General features: G+C 33.5%; 1 pseudogene; it reads right to left on the bottom strand.

The window, feature by feature from the left end:
- Window positions 1–1,902: 1,902 nt before the first annotated feature.
- Window positions 1,903–21,556, bottom strand: LOC149531181 (uncharacterized; annotated as a pseudogene).
- Window positions 21,557–21,740: the final 184 nt, after the last annotated feature.

The raw sequence follows: 21,740 nt of genomic DNA, 5'->3' as shown, positions 1-21,740 counted from the left end.
GCACTGTTGAATAGAAAAGTAGTTCATATGAATATACGACTTACCATGTCAATCGTCCAGTTAGTCTTTTTGCCGGGTCGCCCGGTGCAAGAAAATGTGATTGAGCACTGTAGGATAACATTTCCGAAAAGTCGAAAATATAACGACCTTAGTTTGTGCTTTAAGGAAACTTAAAAATCATGCAGTTTCTAATTATGTAAGGAATTTGTTTAGTTCTGTATTTTTCTTTGGTTGTGGTCAAGGTGCCAATGGAACGATTTGTCTATGTTGTACTTTTGATATTATCTATTCAACAATTTTTAATTTTACGATACAACATTTTATAGTTAGGTTTATGTTGTTATCTAATTTGTTAATCTTATAACATAATACTAAGGTCTTAACTTTTTTGTCAAATATTTAATGATACTTAGGATGTATTAAGATTAGTGGTTGCACATTTATGTTTAATCAACAAGTAGTTGATAGGAATGATTGTTTTAATTAAATACAATGAAAAGAAGAGGTTTTCTACTATTATGAAGAAGAAGATGTAGCAATGTAATCTTAAATGATGACTGTAACAATATAAATCTGAACAATATTGAATAAAAGAATGATTTAGTTATAGATCAAAGCCATTATATAATTAAATGAAGATCTTTTTCATACCAAGTTGACATGTGCTAGTCAAGAATATGATATATGAAGGCATCATGAGAAGCAGTCTTGAAGGAAACACTGACCTAATGAGAATGACATTCATGATCTTATATCTCTGTTAGGCATTTTTCAAAGATTAATGGTAGGATGGAAAGAATATATGATGCCCAATAAACAAATTTGTTTGGGGCATAGCAATGGTCATCCCATTTCATTGTAGTCTTACATCTAGCTCTTCAAAATGAGGATTGTGCTTAGAACCAAATCCTAAACTAATTCCCATTCATATAATGAGATGTTTAACTCATTTATTGTTCCTTTTCTCAAGAATTATACAAAGTTAAATTGTATTACACATACTCAAATTACTAAAACCACCACCAAATTATCACTTTAAAACTTGACATGTACATATTATAATTGCATCCAAACATAATTAAAATATTTTGATGTTCCTAAGTATTCACCTACAATTTATCTTAAGAATTAGTTTTAATATTCTAACTAATGCTCTAGAATAAAGTATAAATATTCTTAGCACACTATAAATTTCTATAGTGTGATCTGATTAGCAAATAAAAGCTATTATATTTTTTATTAGCTAATGAGTTCTTATAGTTAAACATATTTATGCTGACAAATGAAAATTATAGTTTGGATTGAATTACTTGTAAAAAATGGAACATTATTGAAAGAACATATAGTAAGATGAGTCTAATATCACAAGCTACTAATATCCATCAACAACGTACCTTCAACCCTCACTAAAATCTCATGACAAAGATCTCATAAACTTGAAAGATCAAAGTTCTTACCAAATTCTACATAGTAAGGACTATTCTTAAAGTGCACAAACCAACATATAAATGAAAAATAAAATTAGTCGATCTTGGTCTTTAACACATTTAGCTTCAAAATCAACACTTGGTATATGTGATTTAAATTGATAGACCTATACCTTATTAAATTAAAACACAAGTTTTATTTCAAATTATAATTGCACAAATTAACATTGGGTTCAAGCTGGGAGATGTCTGTTGAGGATATAAAAAATGGTCTTGTGATTTTCAATCTAATTAACAAACACAAGTTGCATGAATACTTACTACTAACATATTTGATCATATTATTGCCATCCTACCAAAGTTAAACATAATAGTAAAGAATCGCCTCAAAATAGTAACAAAAGTGAAGCATATTTTCCATGTTAGAGGTGGTATCTTAGAAATCCAAGTATTTTACCCTTAAAATAGTAACAAATTAAGAAAAGAAGGGGAAATTGTCTATTGTAGTCTTATACTCCCCATAGTTGTGGTCAAACTTCCCTCTTAGAAGTCCTCTACATAGCTCAGCAGGGTCGTGATATGCTCACACCTCCTCCATCCTCAACATGTCATTCACTTGCAATTACCACAATTTCATACATTAGTACTACGATAAAACTCATTTGAACAATTTAACCAATCTAGAAAAACCCCAATTTTCTAAATATATATACAAATTAATTGGATGAGAAACATCATAGCAATAGCTATTCCATTGAATTGGATCATTTGTCTAGTGGGCTCATGACATTTGAAGGTTCCCTTTATGACATCTCAATGCTTGAATTTCTAGTCTAAATTTCCAAGACATCCCATGTAAAACCTCTTGGAAATATCCAAAAAAAAAAGCCTCTTAGAAATGCGTTCTTAAATATCACACAATAGTACTCAAATGTTTCATTTGATGTCATGTAGCATTGAAACTCTTGTGGAAAAGAAGAAATCAAAAAGTCATTATACCTACCCACTTCCAATGTCTCCTCTCCTACTAGAGAAGGCCTACCTAAGGAAAAAAAAAAACCCACCTAATATCAACTCACCATAATCATTAGTAAACAACATCAATATTTTGAGCTATATGTTACACTACTATTGGAAGACAAGATAAATGGCTACTCGCCATTTACACTCAATGAGGACGTGTGAAGATCAACTGTTTTGATGTCCCAAAGTTGAGTATTATGTGAAAGCTTCATCTTCCATGTTGTGACCAAGTTCTATATAGTTTCCTCAAGGAAAATTTATTTCCATGCATACATATATCTTCAAAATCTTGATATAAATATATAAATGAATATCTATAAAGCAAACCTTTTTGGTGAGTATTAACCAAAAAAAATCTAATTATCTAACATACATTAGAAGGATAATAGAAAAGGTTGTGGGGTTTAGTTGTATACACATGAAGTGCATTTGCTTGAAAGTTTATAGACCTCCTTCAAGAAAACCATTTTGTGTACATTCAACAATCATTCGAGCCCATTTTGTACATGTCACCTCACTACCAGGTTAATAATGGATTAGAAATGTAAGTAAAATTGGATGATGCTTTTGATTTTAGCAAGAGCACCACCACAAAATTAATAATCAATTGAGGTTTTGTGAAGAAAACAATTTGTTTACCCTTCTAGTTTTAAGTTGAAACTAAATGGTAATTCTCATTGTCAGCTCACTCAACATGTTTCAAGGAAGAAAAATAGAATATAAAGAATTAAAAAATGTGAGATCCATTTTCTTCTATCATTTTTTGTAATACTTTTAACCCGTTTTCCATTTAACAATTCACTGTTAAATTGAATATATTTGTCTCATTACATCAAAAGAAGCAATATTTGACATAAGAGGAAATGAATGAGAGGACATCAAACACCTTCTTTCCTAAAATCATCAAGCACCTTCTTTCCTAAACTTTTTGAATGACAAGATTTCATCTTTGGACCACAAACTACACGTGCAAATTTCCCCTTTGTTTAAAGACCTAGAATATCATCTACAATTCGAGTAATATATGTTAATTTTACTAATTAAAAGTATGTACAAGTTGAAAATTATAACATACCACAAAAATGCATTATCCTTGGGGTATCATGGATTTTCCATGGCATTGGATGGAATTTAAATTGTCTTTGTTTTATAGGTCTAGAGATGTCATACATTGTAACACTATTCCATAACTCAAATATTTAAAGAATAAGAGGCTCAACATATACATTTGTAACTATGACTTGGTTCTTACCTATTTGAATGAATAAAATTATTGTTGTAATTACTTTAACCATTTTACTACAATATTCATTTTTGAATGTAAATGAATTTTAAATGAAAAAATACCTAGAGCAATCATGTATAACATTATGTAATTCATCTTTACTAACATCCATGGAGGGATGTTATTATTTATATAAATAACAGGCTATACCGATTAAAAATATCTCATCTATCCAAATAGATCGACACCATCCACTACCAATGGAAGCCTAAGATTACAAGATTCTTCTTTAAAGTCTGGTTATTTTTTGTGTAATCCATAAATGTAGAACTATCCAAAGGTAAATTATAATAATTCCATCTTGACTTCTATTACATCCATGACAATCCATAAGTTGGTCTTAGAATTTCACGTTGAATAATTGTTGTGAACATGGATTAATGTGAATATAATCAACAACCTTGCAAGGATCCTTTTTTTAAGTTGATCTATAATTCATTATTTATTGATGTGAATTTTAGGAAATTTTGTTGAAAATTCATCTTGTTTATGATATATAATATGACCATTGGGATATACATCTATTGCTTGACAATGCATTCTAATATATTTCATAATGGTATATAGTTGTTAATATGAGTGAGGTACAATATTTGATCGTGGTAAAAAATACATGCATATAAATCTACAACAAAAAAATAAATTTGTTAATATAAGAAATAGTAATGGTACATGTTTCACACTATATATATATATATATATATGAAAAAGAATGTCAAATATGACATACCTTAATATACATGAGATAGTTAGGTTGGATAAACCATTCATAATCATTAGTTTAACAAAAAAAAGGGAGAAAAAAAGGGGTTTGGGATCGTTTGCAAAGGTGATCGTATACCTTCTAAAGTAGATATAAATCATAAAAAACATCAAAGGAATCTTGATCATCATGCTCAACTATTCCAATAATAATTGAGTCATGGATCAATGTATTTATACTATCATCTTCAATAGTTTTTTCTACTACATAATCATCTTGTTCCATAAGATCATTATTTTCATCTTTGATATTCACTCCTCTATTTTCCTCCACTTAAAAACTACACTATCTAGGTTGTTGTAGTCCATATCATTTCCCCTAGGGCACTCCACCTATATAAAAATGATTAACATAAGTAGAACATGATCATGAGCACATCATATTTTTCGAACACTATATTTTACATAGTTAGGGTTATGTTTAAGGCATATTGGTAGACCCTCTTCTATGTACACATAAGGATTGGATGTATCGCATTGGAGTTAGAGCCCTTTTGGTGGTTACAAGCAACATGTTTCTTATTTTCTAGGAAGACATTGGAGATTGTTTATGTGAGCTTCGATCGAATGGAGTTATCTTGTGTGCTCTTAGATATGGATCATTGGATGGCATGTGGGCCTATGGCTAAGGTTACATAATGTTTTTGATGTATTAGATAGAAGCCAAAAGAAGGGGCGCTAACCTTATAGTACATAAGGCTAGAGAACAATCAATAGTTACCATGTACTATCTAACTGTAATGACCCCATCTTTTAGCCTCCACATTCTCCAAAGTCTAAGTGGAGCATAAGAGGAAAATAAATTAATTTCATATAAAGTCATTAAATAAATTAAAAATTAAAAGGTGACTTTATATTTAATTAATTAAATTAATTATTGTATTACAAAGGGAGAAGCCTCTGGAGTGTGTATTAATTATTGAAAAGGTGGAAGCCTCTAGTAATTTAATTTTTTAGAAGCACATTTAATTATTATATTGCAAGGGAGGAGTTTCTAGAGAGTGCATTAATTATTAGAAGGGGGAAGCTTCTAGCACTTGCAATTAATTAATGTTTTAGTTCCCTTTAGAAGGGTGAAGGAAAAGGATAAATAGGGGTGGAAGTCTCATTATTGAGCATGGGATTTTTGTGAATGACATTTGATAATAACTTGGATGTGTGATTCACATATCTTTTCTTGGCATTAGAGGATGTTCATCGTCTCTTGTAACATTCTAGACATCATTCCCTTGGGGTTTTGGCCTTTGGAATACATTACTTGTACTTGATTTCATCATTTTGAGAATTAATATAATTTTAGCATTGGTTCCATCTTCAATTCGCATTAAAAAATCTATTTCTGCAATTGGTTCATTTTTGGACATTTCTAGGGTGCCCATTACTGTGGTATCAGAGCTAAAAGTCCTACCATCTTGTGAAGATCTTCAACATCTATGTTTGAGCATGTGACAAGGGTTTTATAATTTTCACAATACCAAAGCAAGAAAAAGTAGGAGTTTAGACTTACAGAATGAAAAGGGTAGTTCATCCATGTAGAGGGACATACAATCCAATCATATAGACACAGAGGAGATATTCTTTGAACAAGATAGTAGTATGGGTGACCGAGATGATAAGAATATTGGTCTAGATCAAGAAAATGTAATGTTCAGGTTACTAGGTATATTGGTGGACGAAAAATGAATGCAACAAGAACAAAATAGGTGAATTGATATGATGCAATAGGAGCAGAATAGGATGCAACAGGAGCAAAATAGGTGAATGGATATGATATTGTAGTTAATGGCTAGATAGATGGGCATCAATATTAATCCAGGTGATGCCAACAATGGAAACAACAATAATAGGGTCAATGATAATGGAGGTCGAGATAACATTAATGATGGACATGACAATAATGGAAATGAGGCTGATAACTTTAGACATGTTGCACACTCAACTTGAACAACCAGCTCGAGACCTCTTCTACCCAACTTCCCACCCCGAGATCTAGTTTAGCTGATTAATGAACCATAGATTGCAGAGTTACAAGATCAATTCAGGAGGTATTGGGAGGCTAGTGGACTAGAGTTTCAGGTGGACATTTCTCTTAGAGATTACTTGAACCTAAGGATGAGACACATGTCCAGATCAGGAGAACAAAGTCAAAACCTTGAGTTGAGAAAGAAAGTTGGGAAACTTTCTTTACCTTCTTATGATGCTTTAGGGAAGATGACTACATGAGCTTGGGTGCAAAAGATGGATACATACTTGTAGTTGAATCCTACACCTAGAGAGAAGGCTATAAAGTATGTGGCTATTCGCTTGGATGGATTGAAACATGAGTGGTGGCACCGTGGTATGGTAACCTTAGGACATAATTAGATCACATCTTACGAGGAGTTCTCTGAGAAGCTCATAGAGAGAATTGATACGAAGGACCCTGAATTACAATTTAAAGAGTTGGCACAACTCAAGTAGTGGGGATCAGTTGAGACATATATTAGTGAGTTTCAAAGGTTAGTTGTGTTGGTCATTGATATTTTAGAGAGGAGGTTAGTAGTGTTGTTTATGGATGAACTCTCAAAACCCCTACAGGGTCGGGTCAAGGGGCATGACCCAGCTACATTGTAGGAGACCACTAAAAAGGCTTGTGACTTAGGACCTTCTTCATTTAGGAGCAGATTTCAGCACAAGGATTCTTATATGAAAAAGAACAAGGAGAAGGAAAAAAAACCTTTTCACAAGGATGCTCAGTCCAAAAGAGATAAGTTGGATAATGACACCTTGAATGATTTAGGAAAGAAGAAGTTATGTTTTCACTTTAGAGAGCCTTGTGATTTATCTCACAAGTTTACTCTCAAGGCTAAGGAAAATCAAATGGAATATTTCTCAGTAGAAGAGTCACAATCAGAGAGGCAGGATCAACACTCTGATTTAGATGAGGATAACACTACAGAGGAGAGTAGCATTCCTAAGGATGAGAAGTCATTAGCATGATTAACTGGGGCTCAGAAGGCAATCACATTTAAAGTCAGAGGTACTATCCAAGGGCAAAAAGTGATCTCACTCATTGACACTGGGGCTACACATAATTTTATAGACTCACAATTGGTAGCTAAGAGAGGTCTATAGACAATGGAGCATGCCAGATTTAGAGTTATGGTAGCTAATGGTGACAAGCTATTATGCACTCAGAAGATATCTAATCTTCGCATTAGGTTTGGAGATGATTATGAATTGGAAGATGAGTTCTATGTGGTAGACATGTGAGACTATGATGTCATGGATGGCTTCACTAGTAGAGTTCACACTTAACCTAGAAAAATTGGAGATGAAGTTTCAGCATGAGGGAAGAACTATTGTACTTAGAGGACTTTCAGATGGGAGTTGCAGACTAGTTTCCCTAAGGAGAATGTAGAGACATTTTTGGCATAATAACATAGAGTGGGCAATAGAATATTTCACTATGCCAACTTCACAAGAGCCACAGGTGAAGAGTCATCCACCAGATATTCATGAGATAATTGATAGGCATACTAAGGTATTTGGCAAGATTCTGCATGGGGTTCCTCTTGACAGTGGGATAGAGCATGTTATTGAGCTTGAGGAGGGAGCCAAACTAGTCATGATTACTCCCTATCATCATCCTAAGAAACATAAGGATGAGATAGAAAAGAAAATTAAGGAGTTTTTTGAAGTGGAGCATATTAGGCCTACTAAGAGCCCCTTTGCTTTAGCAGTAGTGTTGGTAAAGAAGAAGGATGGGATGATGCACATGTGCATCGATTACAGGGCATTAAACAAGAAAACCATTAAGAATTGATATCCCATCCCACAAATAGATGAGCTGATTGATGAGTTACATGGTGCATGCTTTTTTACAAAGATTGATCTATGGTCAAGGTATCATCAGATCGGGATGAGGGAGGAGGACATTGAGAAGACAGCTTTTTGATGTCACTATGGCCACTTCAAGTTTTTTGTTATGCCATTTGGGCTAATCAATGCCCTTGCTACATTCTAGAGTTGCATGAATCAGGTATTCAGGGAGTAGCTTAGGAGATTTGTCTTGACTTTCCTTGATGACATTATAGTATTTAGTAAGACTTGAGAGGAGCATTTACAACATCTTGAGATAGTGTTGTCCACTTTGGAGAAACAGTCACTATATGCCAAGGAATCTAAGTGTGAGTTTGAGATGATTGAGCTACTATACCTTGGGAATATCATTAGCACAAATGGAGTTCGAGTAGATCCTAAAAAGATTAGGGCTATTGTTGATTTGGCCTACTCCTTACATAGCTTAAGGGATTCCTTGGTCTTTGCAGATTTTACAAGAGATTTGTTAAAAGATTTTCATAGATCGCTGCACCATTGATAGACCTTACCAGGAAAGAGGCCTTCACATGGACACATGTAGCTCAAAGAAGCTTCGATCATTTCAAGAAGGTGATTTCATCATGTCCAATACTAGCTCTACTAGATTTCATAAAGCCATTTGAGCTTCATTGTGATGCATTAGGAGATGGGATTGGGGTGGTCTTGATGTAGGAGAAGCATCCCATTGTGTTTGAGAGTAGGAAGCTCTATGAAGTGGAGGAGCTATTCCATCTATGATTGGGAGATGTTGGCTATAATGCATGCATTGGCTAAGTTTTGGTTCTACCTAGTTGGGGGAAAGTTTGTTATCAAAACTGATCACAACAACATCAAATACTTCATGAGACAACATGATTTGAATGATAGCAATAGAAATGTATTACAAAGTTACAGGCCTATGACTTTGACATTGAGTTTGTCAAAGGTAAGAAGAATGTGGTGGCAGATGCTTTGTCTAGGAGACCTCATATTTGTTCTCTAGCTAAGATTATAGGTGATTGGAGAAATAAGATCATAGAAGAGTATGCAAGGGACACTTGGGCTTCTGGAGTAGTTGTAGGCACCATACATCATGATCATTATGTGGTAATGGATGGATTGATAAAGTATGAGGGTAGGATATATTTGATTCCTTCATTACAGTTTAGGGAGGTAATATTGAAGGCTTTTCATGATGCACCTACAACTGGACATCTAGGGGTCTTTAAGACCTACAGGCAGATCCATGAGGGGTTTACATTGAAAGGGCTCAAGGATGATGTTCAGAAGCATGTCAAGGAGTGTGCAATTTTCCAATAGAATAAGGGAGAGAACACATATCCTGCAGGGTTGTTACAACCTTTTCCCATTCCAGATAGGAAATAGGAAAGTATTTCTATGGACTTCATCACCAGGTTACCACGAGTACAAGGGGAAGATTGTATCTATGTGATAGTTGACTGGCTGATGAAGTTTTCTCACTTCTTTGCTATTCCATCCACTTACATAGTAGCACAGGTGGCTGATCTTTTCTTCTGAGAGATATTCAGGTTACATGGACTACCTAGTTTCATTGTCAGTGATCAGGATAGTAAATTCATGAGTACATTTTGGCAGGAACTGTTTATGTTGTGTGGCATAGATCTTACACCTAGCACTAGTTATCATCCACAGACAGATGGGTAGATAGAGATTGTGAATAAATGGGTGGAAGGATATCTGAGAATCTATGTGGCTACACAATAGAGGGCTTGATTCAAATGGCTACATATGGGAGAGTATTGTTATAACACCACTTATCATATGTCCATCAAGATGACTCCATTCATGGCACCTAGTTTCATGGATCTAGTTTTGGGGGATAGTAGAGTGCCCAAAGAGAAATACTTCTTGCAAGATAGTCAGGATATTTTGAGCGTGCTCAAGGAGAATATATAGCAAGCCCAAAATTAGTAGAAATTGTATGCGGACCAACATCAGATAGAGCACAATTTTGAGGTTGGGGATATGGTTTTCTTGAGGCTACAACCATAAAAATAGTCATCACTCAAGAAAAGTGGAGCAAAGAAGTTGAAGCCTAGGTTTTATGGTCCCTATAGAGTGATTTACAAGGTGGGTGAGGTTGCTTATGAGATTGAGCTTCCAGAGGGTAGTTGGATACATAATGTGTTTCATGTGTCAAGGCTTAAGAAAGCCATTGGTCAGAGAGTTGTGCCTCCAGTAGAATTATCACCATTAGATGAGGAGGGAAAGCTCATATTAATTCCCAAGGCTATTCTAGATACTAGAGAAAGGACTCTATGAAGGAGGTTGATTAAAGAATATTTAGTCAAATGGAGATATCTGGCAGAGGAAGATGCTACTTGGGAGAGTGAGCAAGTGCTACAACAAACAAGACTGAGATTGCTTGAGGACAAGCAATTTCAAGAAGGGTGGACTGTAATGACCCCATCTTTTAGCCTTCACATTCTCCAAAGTCTAAGTGGAGCATAAGAGGAAAATAAATTAATTTCATATAAAGTCATTAAATAAATTAAAAATTAAAAGGTGACTTTATATTTACTTAGTTAAATTAATTATTGTATTACAAAGGGAGAAGCTTCTAGAGTGTGTATTAATTATAGAAAAGGTGGAAGCCTCTAGTAATTTAATTTTCTAGAAGCACATTTAATTAGTGTATTGCAAGGGAGGAGTTTCTGGAGAGTGCATTAATTATTGGAAGGAGGAAGCTTCTAGAACTTGCAATTAATTAATGTTTTAGTTCCTTCTAGAAGGGTGAAGGAAAAGGATAAATAGGGGTGGAAGTCTCATTGTTGAGCATGGGATTTTTGTGAATGACATTTGATAATAACTTGGATGTGTGACTCACATATCTTTTCTTGGCCTTAGAGGATGTTCATCCTCTCTTGTAACATTCTAGATGTCATCCCCTTGGGGTTTGGCCTTTGGAATACATTACTTGTACTTGATTTCATCATTTTGAGAATTAATATAATTTTAGCATTGGTTCCATCTTCAGTTTGCATTAAAAAATCTATTTCTACAATTGGTTCATTTTTGGGCATCTCTAGGGTGCCCATTACACTAACCAATACCTTTTATAGACATGAAAAACATCTTAATGATTGAAATCATAAAAAAGAACTTCTGAATATGAGTATCAACCAAGGTACCCCTAACATACCTGTACGATACCAAAAAGCATAAATTACAAGCATTTTTGTTAAAATGTTTAATATATACTATAATCGTAAATGCCACTATAAACCATAACATATCAAAAGATGAAAGAAAGAAAAGCACAGCGGCTAGTTCCCCTATTTCTCCTCCAAGTCCTCCCCCTCCTTTTTATCAAGATCCTCCACGGTTGGTTTCTGCACCTCTTCCTTGACAAGTTTTTCCAACAGTCTTGAGCCAATTGTCTGCCAAGAGGCTGTAAAGGGAGCAAGTGGTCTCACTTTCTTTTTCCTCTTTGTTCTCCTTGTTCACCTATAGAAATCATAGAATGGTGGTCTCCAAATGCATGACCTTCATAGAGAACTTAGCAAAGGTTCCAAATTTATGGCACAAGGCTTCTTGATTATCATCCAGGTCATGCAAATATTTCTCTACCCTATCCGACTGAGTTTTTCTTTGATCCTACCCATGGTTGTGACACCCTTTTCTCTGCCCACCCTTAACAACATCCTTCATAGGGGAGGTGATATCTTTCCCCAAGCTTTTATCTAGGGACGGTTGGCTTTTAGGGTATCTGCAATGTGGGAAGGGCTAGGAACATCCTCACTCCTAGAGCCTAGCCTAGGAAATCACCTCCTACTTGTGGGTGTCTTAAATTTTTCCATTTTAAGCATTTTATTTGACCTCTTAACAACTTTATTACTCTACTCAATATCAATATTGGAGTCAATAATGCTGATGTGTTTCCTAGTAACCAGGCACATTTTCTCTACCTTCTTCAAAGTTGATCTAGGGCTAGGGTCCATGGAGACTTGAGGCATAATAGTGGCAAGGGAATTAACTAAAAGAGGTGTGTTGAGGGTGAGTTGGAATTTATAGAGTTTAAACATGAAGGCCTAGTGTAGGATATAAAAGGGTCTTCGTTCCTCCCTTTTTTTTTCTAAAATTAAAAACATTATCCTCTATAAAATGCAAAATAAGGGGTGGGAAGGAAATCAAGTGTTGATTCCTAAAGTGGTTTAAAATAGGGAAATGGTAATAGTACAACACCTAGAACTAGTCTTCAAGCATAATGTAGTGCATAAAGGTGTAGCACACTACGTCCCAAGGTTTGGGTAGGTCCTCCCTCAAGAAACCACCTTGCATGCGAACATGATCCTCCTTCAGGTGGAAGAATTTAATCAAGCTCATTTCATTTGAAACTTTGGCCTATTTACACCAACTCCTTCACTTGAGAGACAAACTACCAACTGTCATGATGAGCTGCTATGTCATTTGATAAACCACCCAATTGATGTTCACATTCCATTTATATCAAGTGTAGAAAAAATGTAGGGACACATGCTCATCATACCCTTCAATTCCTTCCACGAACGACAACAATCCACCTTTACATAGATAAACCCACACCGTCTCACTATCCCTGATATAGTCTTCAATCTTATCTAGTACGTTCAATGCAAAAACATGGAAACCAAGGTAGTTTAAAGATATAATGCTAAAAATGATCATGCAGAAGTAAAGACAACAAAGAAGAAAATGGAAAGGAAAATATACATCCAACCAACCTCGCTTGATAGGTCACTATTAGTAGTTGTCATCTACCTTGCCCCATCATTCCAAATGGGTTGGATGCATGCCCCTCCATGCCATGCCATACAATTGCGAGCCCCATTGGCCCTCCTTCCAAGCATTGTCAATTCGGTGTCAATTCAGCGAATAGAAAAAGGGAATATTTATTTAATTTGAAAGGTTTAGACATATTTGTATCTAACTCGAAATCTTTAATGTTAATTCTATTTTTTAATAGATTTTATTTTATTATTATATTGAGCTGATAATATTTATTATTTTATAATGTTTAAGTTTAATATATATCATTTATATATTCAATACATATCTAGATTTATTGTATTTAATACAATATCATTTACATAATAAATCTATATTTTAATGTTAATGTTAATTAAAATTAAATTTCATTAATGTTGATAAATTTAAATGAATACATATTACTTTTATATAATTCCACAACTTTAATACACAATATTAGTTAGATAATAAGTTTTGTAATTAATTTAGTTAAAAATAAAAGTCTACATATGTTTATATTAGTAAAATTTTCAAAAATATATCATCATAAAACATTTTTCTTTAAGATATATTTGAGTTAAATACATTAGAGTAATATATATTAATTTAATCATTAATATCAATATTAATTTAATTTAAAAAATAATATTATTATTTTATAAAGAAAAAACAACTTAACATAAATGATAAAAATATTATTATGAATGTATTGGTTATAATGTATTCTTATTAAAAAAATTTAAAGTAAATATTACTTTTACATTTATTTATAAAAGAAATATTACGACAATTTGACTCAAAGAGCGAACTAGTAGCGAACATTTTTAGTGATTGAAGGATTTAAGGAAACAAGAATGTATGATAGTGATCCCCTAACGAATCCTATTGGAATCACCTCGAACCTTGAGAACCTAAACAATGGAAAGGTGGCAAATGCTGGAGGTAGTTTTAAAGGTTATCTAGCAAACAAGGATGCTATCAAGTATGATCTATCCTCTCCCCTTAACCCTAATATCAGTTCACCATTTAATTTCTCTACTGGCTCTATACCACTTAACATCAACTCTTCTACACCCAAGAACACTGTTTTTCTTAATAGTATTACCAATGCTACCAAAGCTATTAACAGTGCAAGTAGTAAGTCAAGATCCTTCTTGGAGGTTGTCACCAATTTGGTTGCTGTGATTGTCTCTGGAGCTTGCTTCACCTCACCCATGCACAATGAAAACCCAATAGTTGGTAAGCAATATAGGGATCCTTCAACTTTTCATGTTACTCTGAACCCCGAAATGTTATCTAAGATAGTAAAAGAAAAAGAAAGATTAAGGAACCTTGTCATTTTCTTCTCTGTAGTTGAAATTGACAAGATCCCTACTAGAATTTTTTTAGATGATTGGTTTTATAATTATTGGAATCTAAAACTTGGCTAACAAATTTACTTTTGTAGGCAAATACAAAAAGGTTTGTTTGTTGTTTTCTTTAATAATAATGATTCTTAGCTTACTATGCTTAAAAAATAATATTGGACTGTGGGTAACACAAACTTCAGATCTTTGGCATGGAACACCGAGGCTAACCTAGATGAGATTGTTTCCCTCTCGGCCCCTAGATGGGTCCTCACTAAATAGATTCCCCCATTTTTGTGGTGATTTATTCCCTATCTTGCCAAACCTTTGGGTAAATTCGACTAATACATTTGGTACCAAATTGCAACGACAGTGCCATTGCAGTTTTTCCGTCACAACCTTGTCGTCATCGCAATTGTGATGGTAGACCATCGTAATTGTGATGACGACAAGGTTGTGATGAAAAAATTGCAACGACACAGCCATTGCAATTTGGTACTAAATGTATTAGTGTTCCTACGGATGGATGATTCAGTTCTATTGGTTCCCCACCTTGATGCTAGGGTTCTTATTACTTTGAAACTTGGCCAGGATTTACCTAAAAAGCTCACCATCATTATTGCCAATGAAAAGTTTTCTTGCCCTGTCAAAACCCTAGTAGGATTAAATGTGTTTCTTATGCAAAAAAGAAGGGCATCTTAGAAAAGACTACCCTATCATCAAAAATAAAACTCATAAAAACCCTACTCCAATGAATAACCCCTCCTTTACCCAATTGATCCCTTCTTCCACTATTGAGGTCAACCCTTTGCCTTCTCCTTTCACCTCATCACAATCATTTCTCTCCCCTATGCTAACACCTTCCTTTCATAATGCATCTATTGCTAGCATCTTGGATGCTGATGGCTTTCAAGCTATTACTAAAAAGAGGAAAAATTGATAGAATAAAAATAATTTGACATTACATATGCCAGCTTTCCCTCCTCCTTCAACCGTTAATATGATTGTTAATATGTAGGATTCTACTAAGTTTTCTACCCCTATTGTCAATATGATTATTAATGTGTAGGAATTCATTAAGGCTTTTGCCCCTACCTCTTTTGTCTCAAAACCCCCCAACCTAAAAATCTTTGTTAAAAAGTTCCGAGAAATCTCTTATGAGTTTACTTTTGAAGTCATATCAGCGACACCTACATTTGCTAATAATCAACCCTTGGAACAAGATATTGTCTCTCTGTGTATGTTTGATAGTGAGGATATCCTCACATCAAAGAGGAAAGGGGGACCTCTTGGTTCAAAAAACAAAAATAAGAACAATAAAAAGCATAATCAGACTGTTTCTAGCGATGTCTCTCTTATGGATGATATTGTAGGTCCTGAAGCATCTAACTCTAAAATTTTGTCTCAATGAACTGTATTTCATGGAATATTAGAGGACTTGAATGTCCTAATAGAAAGTTTGTTGTTATAAATTTTATTAACACTAGAAATAATATTGATATGATCATGTTGCATGAAAATAAATCTACAAGATTCAATCTTGAATCCAATCTCAACTTTATTTGGAAGGATGCTGTAAAATTCTCCACTAATCACTCTCAGGGGAGAGGAGGAGTGGCAATTTTAGTCAGCCCTAGATGGGGACCTAGAACTAAGAGCTTTGGTTTTTCTCCCTACAACATAGCTATTTGGTTGATTTTTAAGTATAATGATTTGGAATTCAGTATTTTTCTATATATGTTGCCAATGACTATAGTGAAAGGACTATGTTTTGGTCTTGGCTTAGCTCGCTTCTAGATATCCCTTGGGTGTTTTGGGGTGACTTTAATATGATAGAGGATCAAGAGGATAAGATGGGTGGTCTCCCCTTTTCCTAGAAAGATAAGGAAAAACTTGCTTGGAATAATTTTAAATTTACTAAATCTCTTTTTGATCCGTTAAGTGGCAACAAGAACAATAACCCTAGGCTTTGGTATACCTAGTGTAATTGTCAGAAACGTCAGTCTAGAATCTATTATAGGCTAGATCATTTCTATCTCAATAATATTTTTTCTTCTGTGATCCTAGATAATCATAATAACCTAGTGCTTGTTTTGCCTACTACTCTTTCGGATCATCACCCAATTTCTATTTTGATTACTTTTTGTTTTTCTTCTATTTTTAGAAATAATGTTAATAATAAATTCATCCTTAATACCAATTTGCTAGAAGATGAGGATATTCTTACTGTTATTTCAATTATAAGACTCATTAATGAGTCTCATTATCTCTCCTTATCCTATATTAGTAGGTGGAACATGGATATTTCTACTTGGCAGAATCTGTTGAGAACTATCGATCAAAAGAAGGCCAAGGACTATAGGTATAAGGAGTCTTGGCTTAACAATAATCTGTACACTGCTGAAATGACCATTCAAAATAATTTTGATGACCCCTATGTTTATCACCAACTTGCTCATGCTAAGAACACTATGAGAAAACACCAACATCAGAAAACCTTGGGAGCTAGAATCTGTTCTAGAGCTCATTGGCTTCAATTTGGTGACAAAGGTAGAAAATTCTTCTTCAATCTTATTAAATAGAAACAAGCTAAGGATACTATTGATAATTTTTTCATCAAAAATCAAATGATTTTAGATATTGATGTTATTAAAAAAGAGTTTTCTTAGTTTTATGAAGATCTTTTCACTTTCGAGGACTTTCAAGAGGCTAGGGTTCTTAGGGATTAGTGTAGGAACCTTATCCCCAAAATGATTTTGGATAATGATGCCTCCGTTCTTGAACAACCCATATCTCTAAAGGAAATTAAAAACTCCATCAACTCTCTTAACAATGATAAAACCCCTAGAACTGACGGGCTGTCAGTGGAATTTTATAAAGCCAACAGTAAATGGATCTGTAAAGAATTACTCTCAATATACAATGAAGGCATTGATACAAGTACTCTGGGTAAGGATATTAATTCTAGAATCATCAAACTCATCCCCAAGGAGGGTGACAAATCCCTCATAAAGAATTGGAGACTCCCATAGCTCTTTTAAATGTTTCTTACAAAATTCTGGCTAAGATCATGTCTCGTAGGTTAAAAACCATTCTTCCTAAATTTGTTTGTCCCACTAAAATTGGTTTTGTTAAAGGAAGATATATCTTGGAGAACCTGATTACTAGTTGGGAAGCTCTTAATTGGGCCAAGCATACCGATCAAAATGTTGCTATATTTTTGCTGGATTTTGAAAAGGCTTATGATAGAATTGAATGGGACTATATCAATATGATGCTTGATGCTTTTGGCTTCCCCTCTTTCTTTTGTGGCAGTGCTAAAATGCTTCTCAAAGATGCTCATGCTCAAGTTGGTGTTAATGGATCTCTTTTAGCCTCTTTCTCTTTGGGTAGATCAATTAGACAAGGTTATCCACTTGCCCTTTCCTTTTTCGTTATAGCCTCTAAAGATCTCTTCTATATTCTTAGAGACAACACTTTATCTCCTACGGTTAAAGGAATCACCCTTCCTAATGATAAGAATATTATTAATTTCTAGTTTGCTAATGACACGTCTCTCTTTCATGAAGCCTTTGAAGCTAACTTTGAAGCCATGATCAATAAACTTATTTTTTTCTATAAAATCTCTAGGGATCGGTTATCTCATTCCAAGTCTATTTGTCTTGGATGGAATGACCAACCCCTTGTTTGGTTTGATAAATTTGGTTTCTAGTGGGGTGGGCCCTCTAAAATTGTCAAATATATGGGTATCCCTTTCTCTGTTGATCCCTCTATAAAAGATATGTGGATTTGGGTCAAGGATAAGATTCATAATTAGTTGAACAAATGGCACAATAGGTCTCTATCTTTTGCTGGTAGAATTCAAGTTTTTTAGAAAATTCTTTCTTCTTACAATATTTAGTATGCTTTTGCTTGGATGTTTAATGATTATCAAGTTATGGAAATTCAAAAAGCTATCAAGAAGTATCTCTAATTGGATGGGAAAGGAAATAACAAGACTTGCTTTATCAAATGGAGTTGGTGCGATGTTGATAAGCTCTTTAGGGGCTTGGGGCTTAAATACCTAAGACTTAGTGGTCTTGCTTTAGCCTCCAAATGAATCTTTCATGCCTTGGAGGAAGATGACCCATGGAAAGTTCTTATTCGTAACAATATTGAAAGAGGATATCCTAAAAATGCCAAATTCTAGAAAAATATTCCCCTCATTGATCTTATTTGTGGTGATTTTCCTATAATTGTTCAAGGCTTGATAGTTTTTAAATCCATCTGGAAAGCCTGGAACCATGTTAGGCAATATATAACGAACAAAGATTTCTGTGATGATAAGACCCTCCATGGTGAGAGGTCCATTTGGTGGAACCTTAAGCTTGGTAATAAGCCCCTTGCTCTTACCCAAGGGTGTTGTGCCAAGAATTTGACCAATCATGGGATCAAGCAACTTATTGACATCTTTGAAAATGATAGACTTATCCAGCGGGATGATTTAAATAGGAAATTTAACCTTCTTGATTCTCATAAGAAGACTTATAATATGATTGTCAAGGCCAATAAAAATATTCCTACTTTATACCTTGTTGATTCTACTAGTTTTTTGAAAATTAAATGGCCTGGTGGCATTATCATTTCAAATCTTAAAGCTAAGAACATTTACACTATTATAAACTGCAATGATGAAATTATTAATCATATTAATAATACTTGGTATTCTAATTTAGATGTTCCTTCCTAGAATAAGCTTTTCGATAGTCTTTGGAAAAGTTCTATTAATCCTAAAATTAAATGTTTTAAATGGTTACTTATTCTCAACAAGCTTCCTATTAGAAACACTTTATCTGATACTAACTATTACAACATTTGCAGAACCCCAGAAACAAGAAGACATATTTTCTTTGAGTGCGGTTTTGCTAAAGAGGTTTAGTTGATGTTTAGAATATTCATCCCTATTGCTTTCAATATTTTTGAAGTTATTACTGGTTTTATTTTTAATGCTAAAAAGGATGTTAACATGTTTTGGGATATTCTCTCATCTAACATTTTGTGGCAAATTTGGAAGTGCAAAAATGAAGAAAGATTTCAAAATATTCCTAGATTGCTTACTGATTCTTTGTGAAGTCTCACATATTTCAAAATTTTCTCACAAATCCAAATCACTATGAAAATCAACAAATCTAAGTTCAAAAGGCTGCTTAAAGATGGTCATGCCACGTTCTTCACTAATGAAGTGAAGAATGGTTGTTTCTAGAGGTTGCACTTGGATAATATACACACTTTCAACCAAACTGTCAACTGCGTCAGCAAGGAGATTAAAAGAAACACTCAAAACACTACTAGCGAGATGATCCACATGTTTAAACAAATCCAGGATCCAAAGAACTTGGTCTAGATGGAAGGTGTTATGGGTTGGACTGCATGGGTGGACACCTTTGATGATGTGCTACAGTAGTTGTTATTCTTTTTTTCATCCTTATCTTTTTGTCTCGAGTTATATGTAATATTCAGCTTTTTTGTTGTGTGAGGCTTGTCCTCTAATACTTTGATACTTAGTGGTTATGTTGTTTCTCTAATCTCCTTATATTTAATATAAAAAAGAAATATTACTTTTTACTTTATAACTAATTAGAAAAGTATTTTATTGCGATATATTTTTTAAAATTTCACTAATATAAATGTTTTAATTTTATATTGTTGTTTAATGTTTCAATTTTTTTTATTATAGTATAATTTGATTTTTTAATAATTTTAATAATTTAATTAGATAATAAGATTTTGAATTAATTCAGTTAAAAATAAAAGTCTACATACGTTTAATTAGAAAAATATATATATTTTTAAAATTTTAATAATATAAATATTTCATTTTTAAACTAAATTAATTAAAAATCTTATTATCTTATTAAATTAAATTATTAAAAAATATTAAAAATAATTAAATTATTCTATAATATATATTATAGAAAGTTTGAATAAAGTAAAAATTTGAAACATAAGGAAAAATTTCAAAATATTAAAACACAACACCTATAAAAATTTACTCTCAATGCCAGTAATTTGTTTTAAAAAAATGTACCTAACAACCAAATCAAATATATTATTTTCTTTTGGGAGTTTTGGCATCCATCCATCCAGAACGATGGGGCTAGCTATTAGTAACCACCTCTAACGTTAGAAATTATTTTATTATTAATTAATTATTAATTGATTTTCTAACCTTAGAAGTGTGGTGGTTTCAATTGGAAAAATTAATTGTGACACCAGTGGGGACATGTGTGTGTATATATATATAAACACACTATATATGTGCACACATATATGGACCAGTAATAATATATATGGTTCTACTAAAAATACAAAATTATTTTTTGTTGAAAAGATATATAATAGTTCATTATTAATCTTTAGTTTTTATAATTTTAAATAATTATTTTTCTGATTTATTATTGATTTGAGCAGTGTCAAAAAAAATTCCAAAAAAATATAAATTCTAAACATTATAACAAAGTAAAAATGTTAAAAAGTATTGTGTAAGCTTCCATCTTTGCCTTCGGCTTCGTAGATGAGGCTTTGTTCATTGAGAATGCGTGGAGGGAGATTCAGATAAAATGCATCATTTGTCTGGCCATCCCAATATGACCATTAAGGGCGCTGAAGAAGATGTTGCATCTTTTCATCGAAGAATGGAATCGAGTGCCGGTGGGGAGCTATTTGACAGGATCATTGCGATAAACTTCATTAAATAGGCCATTGTGGGTGTGGTGGAAGCGAGCCATTCTTTGAACGCTGTACATAAATATTTGAAGGCTTCTCTCAAAGTGTTACTAATAGTGACCTGTCAAGCGAGGTTGGTCGGATGGATATTTTCCTTTCCATTTTCTTCTTTGTTGTTTGAATTCTACACCTATGTTTTTCAAAAGTAATAGTCGATGCTCTCCATATTACCATTTTATTTTCTTCACAAAATAATGAGCGGACTTATCAATTTGGTGTACCTGTAATTGAAAAGGCATAACCTTGCGGGATTTCGGCAGGATATATGGGAAGTTTAACTGTGCAACTGCCTGGGTCCATAAGGTGTTCAGTTCGGCTCCAAAAAAATTTGGAGGCATTAGAATAGTACCATTTATACCTACTTGTAAGTACTAGTTATATAGATATTATATATTTATATAATATATATAGAGAAAGTCAAGAGATATCGAGGCTTTAATTTTTTAATATCAATAAATTTTGGATAAATTAAAGCTTCGATATATCTAGCTTTCTCTATATACATATTATATAAATATATAA

This window comes from Cupressus sempervirens, chromosome 11 (genome assembly GCF_028749045.1).
Source record: "Cupressus sempervirens isolate cs-2001-9-10 chromosome 11, ASM2874904v1, whole genome shotgun sequence".
In the NCBI taxonomy this organism is placed as follows: Eukaryota; Viridiplantae; Streptophyta; class Pinopsida; order Cupressales; family Cupressaceae; genus Cupressus; species Cupressus sempervirens.
Note: the sequence above shows the minus strand (reverse complement) of the source record. Positions and strands in the feature narration are given on the sequence as shown.